General features: G+C 37.9%; 1 pseudogene; it reads left to right on the forward strand.

Annotated features, from left to right (window-relative positions):
- Positions 1–2,473: 2,473 nt before the first annotated feature.
- The window catches only part of LOC139720017 (uncharacterized), a 69,495-nt pseudogene continuing 48,484 nt past the window's right edge, over positions 2,474–23,484 (forward strand).

The following is a 23,484-nucleotide window of genomic DNA, read 5'->3' on the forward strand; positions in this document are numbered from 1 at the left end:
TGTGTTTTATAACCCATATGTTCCGAAGATTTGCTATTCCGAAAGACGAACATTACATAATACTTTTATTGATGTTCGATAACCTGAAAAAAAAAGGGTACATTATTATGGTAATTTGTGGCGCTGTTCCGAAGGTTCGTGAATCCAAAATTGAAACAAGGTTCATTAATCCATGAATTAATCAAAGTTATTTATTCTGTAGGTTCTATAGTCCAGGGATGAAATAAGGTTTGTCAATCAGAAAGTGCAAAAAACAAAAGAAAAAGAAAAGAAAAGTGAGTATTGATAAGCCTCCAGAATTACAAATCTCATTTCACTCTCAGAAGTATGAAAATATAAAGGGAATTCTACAAAAATTCCTTTTTCATGAAAATTACACATTCCATCAATTTGATACTGCAAGGGTAGCAATTATTCCCGCTGTTTTCTGAAATCGGTTAGTCAAGTCCTCTTTCATTATGCCAGAAAGGTGAATTTTTGTGGAATTCCCTATATATTTTCTTTATATTGTTGTCCAAACATGACATTATAATCTCTAATAGTCTCCTCATCCAGTGGTTTTAACACCAAAACTTTAAAAATTCATAACTTTTGCATTGATTGTCCGATTTTCCTCAAACTTTCACTGATGTGTTCTATTAGTAGTGTTGCCGCTTCATTAAGAATCAGAAAAAGCAGTTTGGCAGAAACTGAATAGCTGGAGATATTGAGTAGGAACAATATTTCTACAAACTGCATTTTGTTTGGAAGATGAAAGCGTTTCTACATGGAATATTTGAAGGGACTACAGGCTGTATATTTGATTGGGCACATGTACAGAAAAAAAGATATACATACATATATATATATATATATATATATATATATACATATAGTATACATATTAGTCTGGTTTTGCGAACCCTTGGACAGAGTTTGAGCTGAAAAACCCCCCTTGGAAATTTGATGGATGAAAGGGTATACCTCACTTTTTTAGGTTACTGAAGATGAAATATCCTATTTCTCTCAGCTATTTTACAGATTTTTATTTTTTACTTTGAATTTTAACATATGTCATTTTGGGGAATTATTTACCTCTGTGAGCCCTGTAACCTCTTTGATAGCACAAAATCTGCATAATTATTATGTACAGAAAAGTCAAAAGAGGGCGCTATTTGTAATACCAGTAAAACACCAGTGCCGTATTAACTCTTTCTATACGGCACTGACCAGTAGGCCTACCAGTTCTGCAGCAGGATCTATAACTCTGCTCCAGTGCTTTGCTGGTCAAGCATACAAGCAGGAATCAGAATATATATATATATATATATATATATATATATATATATATATGTATATATATATATATATATATATATATATATATATATACAGACATCAAAGGACTTAACCACAACATGGCGGGGCGGTGCAAGGACAGTAAATCTATTGACAGGGCGAAAGCTTGACCAGTGATGTGAACACTATATTCATTGTTCCTAATTGGTCCATTTATGACTTTCCCTGAGTATGTAAACACGTAAACATGTTGGATGATCGTTGCTCACGAAAAAAAACCAAAAAAACCAAACAAAACAAAACACACAAACACCATAAAAAAGAAGAAGCAAAAACCAACATTACAACCATAATATTTAATAGCAAAAGAAAAGAAAATAGGACATAACCTTTACAATAGGGATATGGGAGATAATTATCATAGACTCACTACTCTCACATATGGAATGGGAGCAAAATGGTCACTAAATATTATATTTTACAACAAATTAAACCAAGAACAATAAACACTTTACAGAGAATTTCTTTAATGGTAATATATCATGTGTATTATAAATTACCAATCACCATTATTACTTTATCAGGCGTTGTTAAATAAACTCCTGACCAAAGAGTACGGCCCAATGTTTTTTTATAAGTTTTTAAAACAAACTAGCTGAAATGCTCTCAGTTATTTCAGGGTAGTGCCCCAAAAGCCATATTCCTCTCTCATTCGACTTTCTTTTTCTCACTGTTCTGACGCCCCTTCTGGTCTTCATTCCTTGGCCACACTATAATTATTTTAAAGTTACACCAACGACTGAATGTATGACTTAGTTGTCCCCTACTGTGATAAATCTCACTGATATTCTGTTATATCCGATAGCTTTAATGCAAATAAGTCGCAATTATAAATCCCGGTGATAAAGCAATTGGCCTAGTATATTCAGTGAGGTGGCCCAAACACAAACTGAAATCTTAAAAACACAATTTGTATTACTAGTACATCATTCACTGCCACATGCAATCAAAACCAACAATCTAATGTGACGCAATGCAATTCTATTTTTTTTTTTAATGTACAAATTGTATTTTTTCGACTTGTACGATAGGTACAAAAAATAGGGACAATGTGACTTGTATGAAGACTGAACGAAATAAAATAAAATGAACGAATCCGCCTACCGCTAAGACTAATTTGTTGCAGCCTCAGGAATATCAGCGAGCGTAGTCACAATATCAGACAATCAGGTGATAAGTTTCAGAAATATCAACTTTCCTATGTGATTACACAGTGGTAAGTAGAATTGATAGAATCATTGTATTTATGATATTATTTTGCACGGAAATTTCCGAACAATCAATGTCTGAGGGGCTGTAGACAAAAGGGGAAGTGTGTAATTTTGCGACTCAACCACGAGCCATCCGACATAGCCGTGTTGGCTGGGTACGCACCAGATCCGTGTGTCGTAGTGCTTGCATGCTATGTGACGAGTGTACGATGCATGTGTGTGTATGTGAGGGTGTATTGGTGTGTTGTGTGGATCTGAGACATGCTGGCAACAGCGCGTTAGCGCAAGGGAGTTCATGAGGGAAAAGGCATGGTAAAGCAGCGCACAGCTAGCTAGCTAGGCAGCACGAATTTTTGTTCGAGAGCGAGGCTGGGCGGCTATCCCAAGGTTCGCTCAGGGGATAAGGCAAACAACCTGAGATGTCAAATGTACTATTCTCACATGCCATGCTTTTCCTAGAGTCTGGAATTCTTAAAACTACATTCTCAACAACACTCTGTCATGTCTAGAATCGATGTAAATTGCATAACTGTCGTTTGTCCCTTGTGTTTTGTTAGTCGAGGTTCACTCCATCCAGCCTGCTGTGTCATGTGTACTGACTACTGTACCTGCCCTGGCCAGATGTGACCCCTTCCACCCCCACACAGTGTGTACAAGTGAAACTTGAATGATTATGATTAAAGGTACTGTTTACCATTGGGAGCAGTGTCCAGTGATTTTAAAGGGAAGGTAAACCCAAAGAACAATGTGGATTGAGTGAAAGCAGCAACATTAGTAGAACACATCAGTGCAAGTTTGAGGAAAATCGGACAATCGATGCAAAAGTTATGAATTTTTAAAGTTTTGGTGTTGGAACCGCTGGATGAGGAGACTACTAGAGGATATGACGTATGAGTGGACAACAATACAAAGAAAATATAAAGGAAATTCAACAAAAATTCACTTTTCTAGAATTATGAAAGAGCAATGGACCAACCGCTTTCAGAAAGCAGGGGGAATAATTGCTACCCTTAACATATGTCAATATCAAGTTGATGGAATTTGTAATTTTCATGAAAAATTGATTTTTGCAGAATTTTCTTTATATTTTCTTGGTATTGTTGTCCACTCATACGTCATAACCTCTAGTAGTCTCCTCATCCAGCGGTTCCAACATCAAAACTTTAAAAATTCATAACTTTTGCATCGATTGTCCGATTTACTTCAAACTTTCACTGATGTGTTCTACTAATGCTGCTGCTTTCACTCAATCCACATTGCTCTTGGGGTTTATCTTCCCTTTAAGAAATGTTCAAGATATCACAGATGCATTTATAGGTCAGTTGTATCACAAAACATCCTACCATGTAAAAATTTTGCAATATTCTAAAAGCCTATTTGAAGATATATTGAGGAGATATCACTATTTTTCTCAAAGGCAGTGTATACAACCACACGCGTACACGTGTCTTTACCATCCAGCCACACGAGTGTGGCTGTAGCCATGGCTAGAGTCGCTGGATACAGCCACACTCGTGGACGCGTGTGTACATACCACACACACGGAGTAGCTCCATTGCGTAGCGGGGAACACGCTGTGTGTGGCCACTTCAACACGCGATGAGTTCCCCGCTATGTAATAAAGCCCCCCGTATGTGTGTGCAACATGTATACACATGTCCACACGCGTGTGGTTGTATACACTTCCTTTCTCAAACCATAACTGTAACGTTAGACGGTTTAGTCTACAAGTAGAAACATGCTTTTTATAACTATTGTTTGCATTTTGTATATTTAACAATACTTAACAATATTATACCGTTTCAAATTTTTATGTTTTTTTTTTTCTAGCCCTACTAAACTCACATTTTAGAACTATTCTGAAGCACTAAAGTTGGGTTTTTGTTTCATCTGCAAATGGTAAATAGTGCCTGTAAGTATGAAGGGATAGCGTGCACTTAGGTGCGTCAAGGTCTACTTTTTGCACCTAAGCTATCACTTTTTAATGCTAAGATTCGGTGTAGGATGGATGTGTTTGAGATATGATTATGTTACGGTTTGACTTTTTACTGATAGTAAAATCTATACAACATAATTTCAAGTTTCACTTTTGACAGTTTTGAATTTATTTGTTGTCCATGTGAGGATATTTAGACAAGGGCCAGGAGCTGTACAAACACTACAGATCTTCTTGGCAAATAATAAAGTACAAGATACTTTTGCTCAAGTGCTTTGAAGTCATGAGGGATTTGCTAAACTTGAGCTTGTGCCGACTTGTGAAATCACAGTTCATTGACATTGACACTACTTTTCAAGAAACATGTCTTCAAATTACCATTGGAGGTGGAATACTTTTACATTGTAAATCAAAGTTTATGAATGCCTGAAGTTGTGATCTAGATGATTTAGAACACATTGTGGTAGTGATCCCGAAGTGTATTTTCAGTCATACTCGATGAACCCCCCTCCCAAAAGATTTTTTTTTCTGTGTGTGTTCTTTTGTTATTGTTTTTTATATTTCATGTACATTTGAAATTTAATACCTAGCCCAAGTATTGTAGATGCAAAATGGATTGTCTTGTGTTGCAAATATGTGGCTGCTTTAGCTACAACTCTAAGTAATCTTAAAACTAATGAAAGAAAAAAACAACAACCCAGCAACAGAACAACAACCCAACAGCTTCAAAGCATCAAAGACCATGTTCCCCCCCCCCATCTTTCTTTTTTAGTCAAGAAGATGAAGGAAATAGGAAATAGAAACTGTCAAGGTCTGAGAATGTTCCAGTTCCTTTGCAATTGTCATTAGTATGTTGTCAAGGTACAGCTGTACATCTCTATCCCATATTGTCACACCACATCAATACATATTATGGCAATTACACATACAATATATTATCACAAATTATTGTATTATAAAGATCCTTTACTTATACTTCACTTCACACTGTCGTTAATGAGAAAGATAGTTTTCTGCAATGTTGCAGTGAGATTTCTGTTTGTACAGTAAATCATTACTGCTGTCGAGTAGAATTAGACAATATTAGGCTTTTATTTATTAACTTTAAATGCAAGTGTACTGTGTGCTTCAAAATTGGTAGTTCCTTGAGAAAAATTGGATATAGTGTACATGTCCATTGGTTGGACTCTTTACTCCAATACATATGTGCATGTATATTTGCTTAGTTAGTCACTGTATTACAGTATTTGGGCTGTTTATATTTTCAGTATTTTTTTTTTCTAGTTTTCAATTTTGATTTGTATATTTTAGCTAAACCATCTATGGCTCTGAATGTATTCCAGAAAATGCAGTTTGCAGCCCTGTTTGTGCTTTTGTTTCAGTATGTCTGCCAGTCATTAAAGTAGAATATACCCTGTAAAAGGATCGCATTGAGCCAGGTTCAATAGCGATGGGGGAAAAAAATGCAACTGATCAGTGCCTGCATTTTCTCTGTTACTCAGACTCTTCTTATGGATATCATTAGGATAAGGTTACTAGAAGAGAATGTGATATTTGTGCCATGTATCAAATCTAAATGAGAAAAAAAAAAAATGTATGAGAAAGCTGGTGTGAGGAATTTTTAAAGTGCTCTATGATTACTGCATCTCATCTACAATCCCCTAAATATAAATGTATAAGGCCAAGTAAAAAAAGAAAGTAGTTTCTCGTCCGGGTTTTTTGAGCAAGGCGATGAGGGAGGTCCTTACTATTTGATATCTTACTATTTTTTCAAGGATCGTCAAAATGAAAGTAATATGTGTTTCTCGTCCGGTAACTCTGAGAAAGGTAACGAGAGGGGGCTTTACAATTTTCTATATTCAATTTATGAAATGAAATATCACTCTGGTAGCTGTGTTATGAGACCAGGTCCCAAGTGTACGTCTTGCCTGCACTCTGTGCATTTTCAAACAAATAGATATATGTGCCATACTTGAAATGAAACTTCATGCATGCAAAAATACATTTGCTTTTTCTTTCCATAACAGATGTCAAGGGAAAATGACCATCTTAATACTGGTATTTAGTGTTGTAATGGCTTTTCTGATACCAGTGTACTTGCAATTCTGATGTATTGTGCTATCAATTGAAACAGGTATAAAACATGTCTTTCAACAAATGTACGACTGAAATAAATTCCATGATATTCAAAACACTGCTTTATTTATTGGTGTTTGTGACTTTTTGTGTCCACACCGCTGGTATGTATGCTGCAGTTCTTCACAGTACAATTGTAGCACATTCAACTGGAAACTGGCTTGTACAATTGCAGATGGATGTCAAAATGATACTGATATGGCATTCTAGCATTAAACGTTTAAAGATGTTTCTTCATGTTCTAAAAAGACATTTGATAATCACTCATTATTTGGATGATGAATGATTGTATAACAGTACACACTACAGATGATACCACTCACGGCTGTGTCCGTGAATTTACATCGTGAAGAAAAGTATCCCGCTGAAATACGAGACAAACCAGAATCCGTGGAAAAGTTATTTATTTTGTAGATACACCCATTTAATAATTCTACATTTGCTGGAAAAGCTCATTCATTTTCTCTTCAAAATAGAATGAATCGCCGTGACAGACCAGGGGATGGGGACCCTGGACAGCTACAAAACACGCACACTTCTTTGCCGATATACGGTGCGGCACGGCCACTGCACTGGCACCAGGGAGGTGTGGACCTCCCTGCTGGCACCGTACCTTCCGACACTGCACACACATGTACATAGTCACAATGACATGAAAATGTATACAAACTCGATACCGTACAATCCTCACAAGCATTTGTACAGTACAATTCATCCGCTTAAAATATCAGAAACGGGGAAAAATACGAACAACGCGCGAAATATGCGTGGAATATCAGCGATTGTTCGCAAAAATGTTGCCGCTATAGCGTTCACGACGTACCGAGTCCGCTGTACATCACAGCCCAGTAGGCCGACCCGCCGCGCCGCCCATCCAACTACAGTGCAGTTCGACTGCTTTGTGGGTCATTCCTTCTTGCCGATCGGCCGAGCTCGCAGTGTGAAATGCATGCGTTATTACATACGCACTACACACAGAAGCTACAGCTGTACTACAGTCTACAGCTAAGTAGAGGACGCAAGGCGTAAAAAATTAGAAATGAGACGTCACGATTGGTAGGTGAATTGTCGATCTCTTTTTTTTTTCGGCGGCCGAAAAAATAGTAAATATCAAAAAAGTCGATGCGGCAACTGAAAATCGATGCGGGCGGGGAGCGGGCTGGGACGAAAATTATGAATTTCTTGGTATTTTCAGCGCCATTTTGAAAATAGTAAATAGTAAAAAAATCGATGCGGCGGCCGAAATCGATGCGCGCGAGGACGAGAAACTGGTTTCTTTTTTTACTTGGCCTAATGCTTGATATAGCATTTAGATGATCTCAGCTTTTTAAGCTTGTGTACAAATGTCTCACAAATGCTATTCAATATGATATGTTATGCTTTCCTTTTCTAGTACCCTCCTTTAGGCCCATTCACATACTCCTGAATACTGTTGTCTCAAGGGTTGATTTTTTGCAATGGTATGTGATTCTCCTGATTCTTGTTTCATATGGACGCACCAATATCAGTGATTACTGTGATATACCCTGCATCATGAGGCGAAAATCAGCCCATCTTAGTTTATTTGTTTGTTTGCTTTTTTTTTGGGAGGGGGGTTGTTGTTTTTTTAGCCCTTGTAATTTTTTGCCTTACTCATAGTGTATTTAAATGGCATGCAAATAAGTTCTTTATTTGTTGTTGTTTTTATGTTTGTTTGTTTTTTGTTTGTTTGTCTGTTTTGTAACTCCAAGATGCAACTTGCTGCCTGAGGCTAGGATTGAGGGTGCTCGGATCGTATCCTGGTTTTTGTGGAGGCATGTCCAGTTTTGGGCTTTGCTTGGCTTGCAACAAAGTCATTTCTTTCTTTCTTTCTTTTTTTCTTTACGATGATTGAAAAGAGGTAAATGAAGGTTTTGCATCATGATACCGAAACAGATGGCTCGTACATGTGTGAATGAGTTTTGCAATAGAGGTAGTGATGTTCTAGTTGTGATAATGTTACCATTGAGTTCAACATTTCCTCCCCATTAGGATCATTACGTCCTTGGATTTTTTTCCCCTCTTTGTAATGCCCTCACTATGTAAAACTGAATTCACACACTACCATCCTTATCTGCTCAGTGCACAAATTCTAACCAAATGATAAACTTTCTATCAAACTTTGTATCGTGTTACAGTATCAGGTTTTTTTCCCTCTCTCTCTCTCTCTCAGTGCAAATGAGGGGATGGGGGTATCGTGTAAAATGAAATGGACATTTTCCTTCAGTATTAAAGTAGATGATGAATTTACAGATATTGCCAGTGTGTACATGTATCATTAATTATTAAGCAGGAGGTAGCAATACGTAAAAGCAATGTACAGACTGTACATTGTATTTCTATCTTCTACAGTGTACATGTATACAAGCAGGCTTGTTGTCTGATGATGCACATGAGAAAATTGCTAAGATGTAGTACACAAATAAGTTTTTATCATGACCAAGCATTGCATTCTTGTGACCTGAAAACTGAACTCTCTCAGATGGGGATTACTTGAGGTTTTTTTTAAGGTCGGCGGAATGCCAAGAATGCCACATCGACCACATTTAAAGTAAGAATTTGATTAAAATCATGGCGTAATGTGACCAAAAAGTCAATAAACAGTGATGTTCAGTACACTTATGCTTTAAATAAATATTAGGTGCAGTAGGAAGTTATGAATGTGTTAAGATTTCTTATTCAAATGTAAGTGTAGTGTGTAATGACTTTCAGTACTGCTGGTAAGTACAAAGATTAATGTTCACACACACACAAAAAAAAGATGCTTAGCGTACCCTTTGTAACCAGTAGTCACAAGAGATATGAAGCTGTTGAGGGTAGAATTAGTTCATACAGATGTATAAACCTACACATGTACAGTACCTATGTGATATTGTTTTCAAGGGATTAATCATAAAGGCAAGTTAAAGTTGCCTTCATTAAACTGTAAAAGTGGAAATTTCCTCACAATTAATGTAGGGCACTATTCCAATTACAGTTAACATCACTTGTCTTTCTACATAAAAAGTAATTTTGCAGATAGGGTGTTTGTGTACATATTTTGATCCGAAGTATCACAAAACAATTGTTGCATGTTATTTTTGTGCTAGTTCCATAGAAGTTTAGCGATATCTTGCCTTGGGGACAGCAATGCATTTGTGATATGAGCGGGAGGCAATGTAATTATTTATTTTGTGGATAGTACATGTAGTTGAAAATGAAAACACTGTGAAATATACCATGTGAAATATTGTGTGCAGAACGAGTCTCGGTAAACACACCTATTCACTGCAAAGTTAGAATGGCTTTTATTGTTGGAGTAGGAATTGAGCAGATATTCAAGATTACTAGTGTGTTTCAAAAGTTAGAAGAATGATAAAACTTAATGTGTTTTAGTGGTTTAAAAAAATTCCACCAACTCCTCAAAGGATTCTAGGGAATTCTACTCTATCTCAGTGATTAAAAAAAGAAGAAGATAAATAACACTAACAAAATGTCTGCACCTGTGTTAGATGCATCCGAATAGAGGTGAATTTGTATGCATCAGTGATCACTGGGTTCAAAATGCAACACAATAATGTGCACACAAGTAGCCAGCGCAGGACATCATGCTATTTAGATTCTACTGTAGAAACCAGATAGTATTTCCAGCCGTCAATTTTATATCAAGTGCTCCTGATGTGAAAGCTTTACAAAGCTGCACTGTGTATTACATGTATAAGAGAGTGGTACACAGTGCTATTTTCAGCACATGAGACTGTTCATCTGTGTTCCCCAGTGGCAGGTTGAACCAAGTGGTGGGGATAAGGGTGGAAACACAACATAATTCTCGCCAGAGTCATAGGTCAACTTTTGCATGTGTGCGATAAAAGCCCCAGCAAGAATGTGAGATGCATATCTGGCCCGAGCCTGGACCGCCTGTTAACTGTACTGCAGGAATCCTAAGCAATGCAGCTGGTGGGAATAATGAGAGATTTGACCCAGGTCTCACAAATACCTCCGAACATCCAATGTATGGGCCCCACTGTCCTAGGGGAGGAGAGGGCATTGTAGACACCTTGTACGATTTAGCCCATACCATATTATGAGCACTGCAATTTCTGTGTCGAAGTATACTATCATTCGCAGACCCGCTATGCTGCTGTACACCTCTTGTGCAGAGTACATCTTCACCTTTCTTAGTATTAATGCAGGATGATGATAGTCGCGCTGATGGCAACCACACAAATAAAGATTTAATGCAATTGATAATTTTGATAATGATGGTACTTACATATAGTATGACCACTGAGCTCAGTATACTGTAAACGGTAACATACATTGTGATTTCAGTGTTTATGACATTGTGAAATTTTGTAGGCCTTCAGGTAACTCTTTCGTAAAATAAGCTCCTGAACCCACCATGTTCTGAAAAGAGTAATGACCCCTATAACAACATTGACTGTGGAAAAAAGGTAGATTGACTTTGCAAACCTGTACATTTGAAATACTGGCATGTCGTACTTATAAGCATGGATTGGTAAAGCAGTTCGAACTGCATTTGTGGACTTTTATGCTAGCTGATGTTGTAGAAGATATGGTAATGTATAGTTCAGCTTTGTCTTCAAGCGTAGACCGCTTGATTTCCTGCCTTATTTAGGTTACAAAAAAATCATCAACAGGTGAGCAAACTCTGCTTTCATATTTTTTTTTCTTCACTGATCAGAAGCTGGAAAAGTAAACACCCATGTTTTTTATCCATTTGGTATGGGAATTTCCAAAGATCCACAAATTTGATGACATTTAAAGTCATTAGGAAGTCATTATTCCCTGTTTGAAGTAGATTAATTCAACCATGCTATTATGAGGAGTCTATTTAAAAACGTGACAAAGGTTTGTGCCCTCTGGGCATACAGTGAACTTGCCAATGATTACTGGTCCGCATGTTCCTCTTCATGCTGAAATACTTAGCAGTGCAGAGATTGATTAGGTGTACTGTACATGACATGTTTCATAACAAACTGTACATCCTGTTCAATACTCATGATATATGTACCTCCTGACCACAATATTGTACTCATTAGAACTTGCCAATCTTTCTATGAGTTTTATAAGTGTAGGACTTTCTCTTCTTCTTCTTCTTCTTCTTCTTCTGCTTCTTCTTCTTCTTCTTCTTCTTTTTCTTCTTCTTCTTCTTCTTCTTCTTCTTCTTCTTCTTCTTCTTCTTCTTCTTCTTCTTATTATTATTATTATTATTATTATTATTATCATTATTATCAGTATTGTATTATTACGTACATGTATTACCAGTATGCTATCATATCATTACAGATTACCATTGCCAATGTCACTCTTTTATATTGAGGCAGCCAAATATAGAATGTGTAAATGTGAATACTGTGTACAATGTAGGCCTATGTCATTGTCATCCTTATTGTGTGTGTGTGTGTGTGTGTTTGTTTGTTGTGTGTGTGTGTGTGTGTGTGTGTGTGTGTGTGTGTGTGTGTGTGTGTGTATTTGGTTTCATCCATGTTGGTACAAAATAATTGAAAACTGTGACAGGCCTGAATTTCTTACTTTTTGTTCCTGTTTGGATTTTGATGGTCATGGGAGAAAGGGAATTGGTTCACCTCTATAAGATGACCTTAATAGAAGTTAAAGGAACAGACCTGCCTTTTCTATCCCAAGTTGTGTTTTGGTTAGGAGTACTGTAGCTCTTGAAAGAACATAAAGTTAAAAACTAGTACATTTTGTAAGTATTTTGCACATGGTGGGGGCGGGTTCACATGGAATTCAAGTCGATTTTGAAAGTTAAGATAAACTTTAAATTATGATATGCTGCATATGTGTCTTCAATGATATAACTTCCGAATGAAAATGAAAAACTTTTTTAATGCAGCAGCCATCTACAATAGTATGCAAAATAAAAGAAGTGGCTGAGGAATATGTAAATTTTGATAACAATATGAAGTGGATTCTGAAAATATTTTGAAAAGTGATTTAAAGTAAACAGGAAAATTAGTGGCATACATGTACCATTATTTTAGTATAGTTGATCTTAACTTTTAAGACTGACTTAAATTTTCAAAGCGAAGCTCCCCCTGGTTTAATAGGCAGCTGTTGAGGAGTTTGTATTTAATAGGGTATTTGCAATCAAAGCTGTACGTAAAAGATCGAAATGGAAGTTGATTAATTCTCACGAGGCACACTAGATGAACATCTGTTGTCAGTGAAGATGTTTAATAACTTTTTTTAAAAGATATATTTGAAGGTATAAAACAAATTATCAGATGCACTATTTCTAGCCTCCAGGGAAATTATACGGATTCCTCATTGACGAAAAATGCACAAATTTCTTCAGAGCTGTGCCCCCCAGAATAGTGCTATTCCTGTCACCTTGGAATCCATAATTTCAACTAGAGGCTCTCAGTACATATTTGTTAATTATGTTCACTAGAGTCTTCTAAACCATGTTCATGTAGAAAGTAAGTGAAATTAGAATTAGGGGAAATTCAATTTACTGGCTAGAGACTCGTAGAGTGTAAAAAAAAAATAAATAAATAAATAAATGATGAAGCTCCTTGGGTATCCTGTGAGTAGAATAGGCCCTACTGTAAAGAGTGGTCAGGCGTATGCCATGTAAACTGTGATTGACACGGCACCGCTGCTCTATTATTAGGTGATCAATGCAAAGCAGTTACCTTGTACACTGCTCCCATAAGTCATTGATCTTGTTCATGATTGATGGAGGCTTAATACAGGCAAGTGCACGCTCACAATCGCAGAATATCTCACAAGAGTATGAATCCTTGGTGCACAAATTTTGCCTCTATTGAAAAAAAAAAAAAAAAATAGCATTGCTGCTTGCTTCTCTCCGAACGTTGATTTGAACCGTTCCTGTCTCAGTGAAAACAGGCCCTACTTGTTCAGTTTCGCCCTTGGTTGTGGGCCTTTTTAAACTCATGCATGTAAATGCAGAGCTTTTAGCCATAATGGTGTGAATCACTGCGGGGCACGCTCTTTCACCCTTTTGCTGGTGCAAATTTGACAAGAAATTACTCCACATTGTCTGAATAGTTAATGAGTTCCCCCTTCATGCCATCCATAATCCCAAGGTCTTACGTTTTCTGATGGAGAAGAGAGGGAGGGAAAAGGAAGGAAAGGAAATGGAAAGCTTGATTGAGAGAAGAATAGAGAGAGATAGTACAGTGAATGGCTAGTGAAGCAAGTTCAGTGGAAATGTACCATATACGGAATACCAGTCGGTGTTAGAAAGAATTTCAAGACAAGCAGCTAAACTTGTAATGACTGTAGGTCATGATGTCATTGTTTTGTCTGCTTTTAACATTATAATCTTTTTTTTTCTTCTGATATTGTTGCTGCATTAAAAAAAAAAAAAATCTTTGTATGTAAGATTTCATCATTATCATTTTTTTTTTTGTGGCATTGTTGCTATTTCTTGCTTTGAATATGACAGCATTATTCAGTGCCATTCTTGTTTACCATTCTTGTGTACAGTGGTAGAAGCCCTGTTTTAACAGAGCCTTTCAAACTAGAGTTATCTTGGCAATGTCCGGGTAACAGCAGGGTAATCTTTTGTTGACCCTGCCTGTTAAAAAGGTGCCCACAAAATGTTGCTCGGACATTGTCGCGGTAAGTTTTGTCAAATTCTACCCTAGCATAACCCTGACATTACTGCAATACTACCCTGACCACCCTTCTACATCATGTGTTAGAATGCAACTGCGGTAATATTGCTTTGATACACTAAAAAATATAATAACTGACTTTGTAAGTTTGAAGCCCACTACCACAAAATTGGAATGAGCACACACAAAAAGATAGAATTCATCCATTTCATATTTTGGTAAGAGATAGTATTAGTAATGGAACTTTTTTTTTTCAGGGGTGGGGGGGGAGGGGGGAAGGACTTGGCAAAATTACCTCAATTGTGTATTTTATTCCACAAAATGACCAGTGTGTGCAATCAAGGCCATGAAATTTAGAATTGCCCTACCTTTTCACAATGATATGAAAAATAACTTAAAAAAAATATAAATTACATTAAGTAGGTTTCAATTACATCAGACCAAAATTCGAAAGCTAGAATTCGGGACAGTAATGTACTAAGTGTTCCACGCTCCCATGTTTTTGCGGCTACAATGTTATGTGAAAGCCCACATTGTTTCCATCGTGTTGTACGATCTGGTTTCAGTTTTTGCCAGCATCCATGATGAAAAAGGAATGTGAATGAACATCAATTACATTCGGTCATTGCAGCTCGTACTGTGCCAGTACTGCTTGAATTGAATTATTATCCAGACTCTACACCCATGCACTTGAACTTTCAAGGGATTTTACAGAGCCTTGGAGATTATTGCATCATGATACATACCCATGCTGATCATGCAGTAGGAAAACACTCTAGCCGGGTATATCCTTCTATGATTTCTGCCAGACAGTGAGAGGAGACCCTCAGTGACCCAAGTGACATTCTGTGCAAGCGTTTGACCTCCTGGCAGTTCTGCCAACCTGATGCCCAATCCTGGTTTCGACTTGCTTTGTTCTTGTGTTTGATGTGCTCTTGACCACTTACTGTACTGTAAGAAGCGAGTAGTTATAATGCCCCTCCCCCCCCCCCCCCCCCATTTGAGTATTAGTTTTCATAGTGAAACATAACTCTCTGAATAATTCAAGTATCTGCTTTTGATGAAGTCTATCAATACTTACTGTACTGTAAGAACCAAGTAGTTACTATAATGCCTCCCCCCTCCCATTGAGTATTAGTTTTCATAGTGAAACATAACTCTCTGAATATTTCAAGTGTCTGCTTTTGATGCAGTCTATCAATACTATGTTTGTGTTTGTGTTACTTTGAATGTCAACAGAGCTAATGCAGCGGAATTCAGAGTGGACTTTGCTAATTACTTCCACCAAGGAAGTTATGTTTTTGTGCCAGCATTGGTTTGTCTGTTTGTCTGTCTGTCAGTCTGTCTGTCTGCAAAGTAATTCAAAAAGTTATCAGCAGATTTGAATGAAATTTTTCTGGAAATGTCGAAAATGATAGTCCTGAGGAACATAGCGGATGATTAAATTTTGGCAGTGGTCTGTATATGTCCACGTTAACTATTTGTTTAATCATTGAAGGATTCTTTATCATTTGTAGGGTCATGAAGAATGCTAGATGATGCACAAACTTTGCTTTTGCGACCCTCAAAGTCATTGCGCTTTTGGCCAGAAAGTTGGGGGGGGGGGGTGGGAAGGCAGTGACAGTCAAGGAATCTATCAATGCAGAATATGATATGAGTGTACTACTGGAAATAGCAATGTAGGTGGATATGAGCTGCTTGGTGGAGGTCTGCACTCTCTGGGTGCTTTTTAGTTTACAACTACAAATCACATCAGTTTCGTACCTATTTGATCAGTTGTGATTGGTGTTGATTAGTTTGATTAATGTCTCAGATTAAGATTTAGATTTGAGATGGGATAACTGAAGATATGTTTGGTCAAATTGATGCATTTAGACATGGGACAGAGAAGATAACCTTACATAAGAATAGGACTACACTGATGGTTTTGTTTGTAAGAAATATCTTCAAACCAGAAATACAAAGCATCTTATTAATCAAAGAATAACAAAATGTAAATCATGATGATTGGCCATACAATGTACGGTTTCCAGGGGTCATGGGTCAAATCAGTATGGTAAGCTAGGATACTGTGTAGATTACATTTTGAAATTGCTCAGAAGAAATTCTGGTTGAGAATTCAATCAAATATCTTTAACATAGTTTCATAGATTTAAAAAAAAAAATGAGATGTGTAGAATTCTTACCTTAGCTGATATGGGATACTGTGTGAATGTAATGGTGAATATCAAATTTCCATTGACTAAACAGACCACTGAAGCATCCATTTTGTTGCAATCAGAATCCATGTAGACTTGCACAAATGTATTGTATTTCATCCAGGGAAAGAGACGTTATTTTCCAACCAAGCTGTACCAGCATACATAGAGTGAGCCAGGGGCCTCTCTCTCTGTCCTATTACATCCCCAGCGGCAGAGTGTGATTAATCAGTTCACAGTGGAATAATGAAGAAATTCTTGCTTGTTGTTGTTGTGTTTTAGCTGTGCATTATATGAGCAAAGCGGGTACTACCAGCTGATGAAAAAGCATACCAGGACAGAGTGCTCTGCATGTCACTCAATCAGTAATACATCCGGCCATACATTTTTCTCATTTCTGCTATGGCTCTGAGATGCTCTCTTATTATCATGCTTTCAAGCGCAGAGATCGGCAAGCTGCCGTAGATTGTGTGTAAGTGGCCATCGATGTGCTTGGTGGAAAGTGCATGATAACCCACCACCCTGAAAAAGCCCCTTCCTTCTGTCGTAGGATTCATAACCGATTGTATACCAGTGCTCGATTTTCTGTCGTCAGTTTCAAATGCAGGTTTAGTCGCTTTTCGATAGATGTACATGGTTGATGATAGCCCAAGAACTTGACCTTTAGTGGGATGTATAGTATCATAGAAGATGCCAACAATCGTACATGGTCAGACCAAGCAAAGAAGGTACACTTATATTAGGACTGTTCTCATTGGACTTGAAAACTCGCAAAGTTAGGGTGATGTTAAAGCTCATAATTGTATGTACGCGTAATTCTTTTTCGACAAGTACATACACGTATGTGTATGTGGGTCAAATGAGTGAATGCAGTAATATCAGTAGAATAGAATCAGTGAAATTTAGAGGAAAATCAAACATGCAGTTCAAAAGTAAATTTGTAAAATTTTGGTGCCGCCATTGCTAGATGAGAAGACTACAACAATTGGTGATGTCACTGCAGATCAACAATATAAAGAATTTGTGGGGAAACTTCCCCTGTAGATTAATAATGCTCAATGATCCAGCAGCCTTATATTCTTTAGAAAGTTATTCTTGGTTGGCAACGTATACATTGTACACTAGGTTTTCCTTAGCTTACATTTTAACCCGTTGACGACGGACTGATTTTGGTACAACATGCATTTCCCATAGACACCTGCCCGAGTGTACTTGGCACTCGTCCTCAACGAGCTAAGATTTGGAAGTGTACATGTCTGTAGAATCAGAGGTTTTTATTTTTCTTCCATGAAAATGAAATATACAATATAAGATTGTTTTTTTTTTTTCTGCTATCAAAGTTCACATTAAACAGCTTGATCTGCACATATGTTACATGCCATCTCTGTAGGAAGGATTGTGCGAAAAAAAAAAAAAATTTAAAAAATGAGAGAATGTATGTGAAAAGAATGGGCAACAGGTATTCTCTTCTGCTTGTCAGTGCTGAAGTATTCTTATGTGTGTGGGAGACTGCATTTTCATCCATCAACCAAGTTTATTCAAGGAGCTTGAAATATCAGTGAGCCCCTCCTGGTCTTGTTATCATTCCCCTCGTTGATCACTCCACACACTACCAGCAGTACTAGAAGGGATAAATATACCTCCCTCTGTTGGTCTCTTTCCCTCTATCCCCCTCTTTCCTTCCCTTTATTTCTGTTCCTTTCTTTTTTTCACTCTCCCCCCCCCCCTCATGCCCTTTTTCTCAGTCTCAGTCTCAGTCTTGGTCAGTTGGTTTTTGTTAGCTGTATACTTTAACATTTTACCCTTCTGATTGGTTTAGTAACTCCCAGATAGCACTAACCTTTAATGATGCGGACAAAGATTATGCTCCACATGAGCCTGTCAGTATGGGCTGGTTTTGATTTGTAGGAAGCACGGTGCTTTTCATGGTGTTGAATGGGCAGCCTCATTGGAAATATGGAATGCTTTGGGTCTGGAATCCACACTAACTTGGCACTTTGCATTCTTGCCTGGCTCTTGTGGTCTCTCTCTCCCCCTTTCTCTCTTCCTCTCTCTCCCTCTCGCTGTCTGTGAGCTCTCTCTTTCTCACCACCCCCCCCCCCCTCACTATCTGCCATACCTTGTGTTTTCCATACAATTTGGCATCTATGGGACACTGCCTGCTTTTGTGCACTTCCTATCCCCTGCACTGCAGGAGCGTTATTGCCCTGCATAATGGATCGCATGCATAGACAAGTGCGCTAAGCACACAGCATGTGTCTGTCCAAGCCAGTCCTTGTGCCGTGTACACATAATATTCTGAAGAAAAGGGGGGTTGTTTAGGGAACCAGCACATACTCACACCCCCACTTGACAGCAGTGATATGCGCGAACACATGCACAAATGCACATATGTATGCTCGCAGGCTATATAAGCAGTCATGAAAGGCGTTGTGACTTCAGACATATTCTTCTCTTTATTTTTTACCACTTCAAAGACAGCAATCACTCTTTATGCAGAACCAATGGGAAATGGCCTTTCTTGCTTTGCCCAGGACATTATTGCCAATTTGATGGATGTTCGTGGGAGAACAATAACTCTATTTGTTTACATTCTGCCCTGGCATGGTGGCTGACATCAGGTGAAATGCCACTGAGCAATGAAAGCAAACATAATATAGGCAATCTCTGGTCGGTCAGTCAGTGGCAGCAACTGTAATCCTCGCGTACGATAGAATTTCAGTCGAAGGATATGTTCCTGAAGTCGTGTACAGGGCTGAAAATTGGAAATAGAAGCCAGTCAGAGCAGCACACTGTCTGAACAGTGGGGGTACTGTGGCAGGGTGTAAAAGTGGTTTATTTATGGCTCGAGTATGGTATACACTCACTGTACTATACACTGTACCTTCATCAGGACCTGTGTCTATGCTGTAACACAGGGGTTGACTGACTTTGTTGAGTGGCAGGCTTAGCAGAGGGGGGAGTCAGAGAGAGAGAATGTTTGTAAGATAAGGTAAATCTCTGCAGCTTCCCACGTTTTCCCACCCTCCCTCAGCTCAGCTCAGCTCTCTCCTTCCCATGCTCTGTAACACTCTTTGAACTACCATACCTATTTCATTTGAATGAGCCACAAGCACAAAGCAGGGCTGTAATGGGCTCACTTCGTTGGGAACTGGAAGCTCTGTGGAATTAACAGTCTGTGAGTGGAATACTCTCAAGGTGGCTTTCACAGAAGAATTTCATGGTTACCTGAGTGTAGTCTTGTTCCTTACGTGTGGATGGATATCTGTCAAGTGTAAGTGCATTCGTTTTGTCTGTAGTAACAGGATGTGACTTCGTTCTCACTGTTTTACTACGTGCACGTCGGACATGGCTAGACAGTTTACAGATGTGCTTTTGCCACAGAGGGATTGTATGGATTATGCTGTTATTGAATCCATTTTTGGTCACATTCTGTGTGAATGCTGTGTGATAGACAAGAATCGTAATTAGTATTGTAGCTGAGAACATTGTTAATGTGACATTGTACAGACTGTAACAGACAGAAGCTCTGCCTACAGTGTACTAGAGCTGGAGCATAGGCTGCCCGCTGTGAAAAGTTGCCATCAGTTTATGGGCCAACAACAGTGAAATCAATGTGAAAGTCAGTTGTCAAATTCATTGTTGCTTATGTCTATTGGTTGTTTTGTTTTTGGTGGTGGGGCCTTAAAGTTAGATGAGATAAAATGTTTTCCAGGGGAACAGAACTTCAGATTGTTTACATTTGGAAGTAATCAGATACCATTTGGAAGGCCTATAGCCCTCTTGTATAACATGTCTCTATGGATGTAATATTTGTTTATTGGTGTAATTGTATGTATTTGAATGTGTACATTCGTACATTTTGTATGATGCAGTATGTATTCAAACATGAACCTTTGACCTACAGTTGTTAAATTACACAGTGCATACATTGTAGACATACCATATATACAATTGTAGGTGATCATGAATCAATGATAAACTGGTTGCATTGTACCCTACATATGTCTGTAGCGATAGACCAAGAGTCACATACAATTCCATTTGGAAGTAGAACTGTGCAAAGGACCTCAAATGCAGTTGCCAAAAAAGCATTTGGTTGCAACTTGACATCAGCTCTTTCATATTTCATTCTTTGTGTGCATCTAGCAGTACTCCGTGCTATAACATTTGAGCTACATACAACATGTATGTACACTGTCACTATTCTCAGAGCAATGCATGATGTGCGATAGGTTGTGAATACAAGCTAGAGTCAGTGTTGTGTCTGTATAAAAGGGAAATTTGTTCCAGACATCTATTGTGTGCAACACATTCATGCTGCATTGGCCATCAAGTACTTTCCTTTATGATGATCTAGGAGTACGGATTCTTGCCTCAGGCCCTTTGTCCCATCCAACATCATCTTTGTGAGCCAGTAGTCAAATTCAAAAGACAAATCTCCTGTCATTGCCACTGACTAAATAGTGATTTGCTGGTTTGAAGAATAGTGTGTCCGAGTAACAATCATTTTTGTAATGTACAGGTATCCATCTCTTTTGAAGATTTAAAGACCATTGGCAGTGTTTTGTTGATTAAAAAATGTATAATCATACAGCACTACACAGTGGCCTCTACATGTATTTCAAAAGGAAAGCAATATATGGTCACCCAATATAATAAAATTGTGGAATTGACAAATCTTTGTGTAAAATTCCAGTTTTTTTCAGGCAGGTAGAGGTTGTGAGTTCTTTGCTCATTGTGTCATCCTATTCTGTCTCTAACCAAATTTATGTGAATTAGTGTAAAACCTTGGTCTTTTAGCTTTAAAACTGTTTCATATTCTTTCTTGAAGGCTTGTATTTTTTTCTAAAGATTAAAATGAAAATAGCAGCACATCCTGGATTCCAGGTTTCTTAGAGGCAGCAATATTTTTCCTTCAGTCACACATGTACATTATCATAATCTTTCTAGATGTTAAAGTTGGACAACCTTTTTTATGCCTCCGCCACGAAGTGGTGCCGGAGGCATTATGTTTTCGGGTTGTCCGTCCGTCCGTCCGTCCGTCCGTCCTTCCGTCCGTCCGTCCTTCCGTCCGTCCGTAATGAATTTTGTGGACAGGGTAACTATCAAAACCTTTTGAGGTATCCTAATGAAATTTGGCATGTATGTGTATTAGGGGGTGAAGTTGTGCCTATCAACTTTTGGGTGCACATGCTCAAGGTCAAAGGTCAAAAGGTCAAGGTCAAATGCTTAAAATTGCACTATTTCTCCCATATCTATGCATTGCCTGAAGATATTTTCTTGAAACTTAGTGTATACATGTATTACCCAATTAAGATTCTTTGGTGAAAGTTTGGGGTCATGAGGTCAAAAGGTCAAAGGTCAAAAGGTCAAGTAAAATGTTAAAATTTCACTTTTTTCTCTGTATCTTGGAAATTGTTCAAAGTATCTTTATGGAACAAAGTATACATGCATATACTGACTGGCAGTAGTTAGGTAGGGAATTGGGGGTTCATGGGGTCAAAGGTCAGGGGTCAAAGGTCAAGGGCAATACTTTGAAATTTTACTATTTCCCTTATATTTATGCAATGCCAGCAGGATTATTTTTTTTTAAACTTAATGTATGCATGTATATTACCCACTAGAGATTCTCTGGGATTTTTTTTTGCCAAGAAGGTCAAAGGTCAAAAGGTCAAAGATCAAGTGAAAGTGCTGAACTTACTACTTTCTCCATATCTCGGAAGTGGCTCAAGTAATCTTTAAACTTAGTACATATTTATGTATGTTCTGCCTGATAGTGATTCTCTTATGAATCAAAGACCAGATGAAAATGATAACAATTTACTGTTCAATACAGAAATTGCACTTTTTCTCCATACCTTGAAAATTACTCAAGTGCGTAAACTTATGAAAGGGTCAAAGTCGAAGTTAAAATACATGCTCTCCTATTCATCCAATTAAACATAGGTCAAGGAAGGTAAACATTCGATACATTTGTGACAAACATGTACTTTTAATATTTTGCCAATTTTGTGAAAATGTAATCACACATTGTCCACATGTACTATAGACCTATTAGGAGAATCATGCATTATGGCGGAGGCATACCAGTCGCCATAGCGACATTTCTAGTTTCTTTTATTTTTTTTGCTGGAGTGCCCAAATTATTTTGATGTTTCTTGCTTCTTCACAACACCAACAGAGAAACAGTCTCATTATTAAAGTTCAAGGGAAAAACCATTCCATTTATCATCCATGTGGGACTCATTTTGCACAGGAATTCACCCTCATCAACCATACATTGACATTTTACATCAAACATAAATTGATTAGCATTTGACCATTATATCTCCCGTAAATTCAGTAGAGTTCCTTGATAATGCCTTGGGAAAAAAAAATATAGAAGTCGATAAAGGCTCAACTACACTTTGAGATATTGGGTTATGCAGGTGTATTGATATAAGAATGAGGCGTACTGCTGTATGTTTGGGCATTCGCCATCCAAGTTAATGCACCACTCCTGCGAAGGGCTTGTCAATCTCTGTATGAATCAGAGAGGCTGCATATTACAGAGAAGGAGAAACCTTTGAGCAATAAACAACCAGCCACAGAATAATTTTCCCCCTTCAGTGCTGAGGCTTTCGTCGCATCAATCTTGCAAGAGATGCGGGAGCATAGCATGAAGGATGGCCCCTTTTTATGGATAGGCGTACTGGTCGAGAACGTAGTCTCTCTTCATTTTGTTTTGTTGTTCCGTCTGTATTTTTTGTTTGTTTTCGCTAGAGATGTTGGAGATAGTTGCAGCCACCTGTATATAGAGAGTACAGCCTTGCAAAGCCATTGTTTTAGATGACCAGAGGCCACATTCACAAGCATCCGAAATTAGCGGTTTGTTAAAATCGATCCTTGCACCACGATGAGAAACGTTTAATTCGTGTGTGTGGATGCAGTGAAATTGGTCATTCTTGCTGTATAACATATTGATGCAAAAATAAGTCCAGCTGGATTTTAAAACAAAAACAAAAAACCCAAAACAGGAAAAAAAACAACAACTTGTG

The sequence above is a fragment of the Diadema antillarum genome, unplaced genomic scaffold (genome assembly GCF_040938485.1).
Source record: "Diadema antillarum isolate AM-2024a unplaced genomic scaffold, OU_Dant_1.0 scf00000119, whole genome shotgun sequence".
In the NCBI taxonomy this organism is placed as follows: domain Eukaryota; kingdom Metazoa; phylum Echinodermata; class Echinoidea; order Diadematoida; family Diadematidae; genus Diadema; species Diadema antillarum.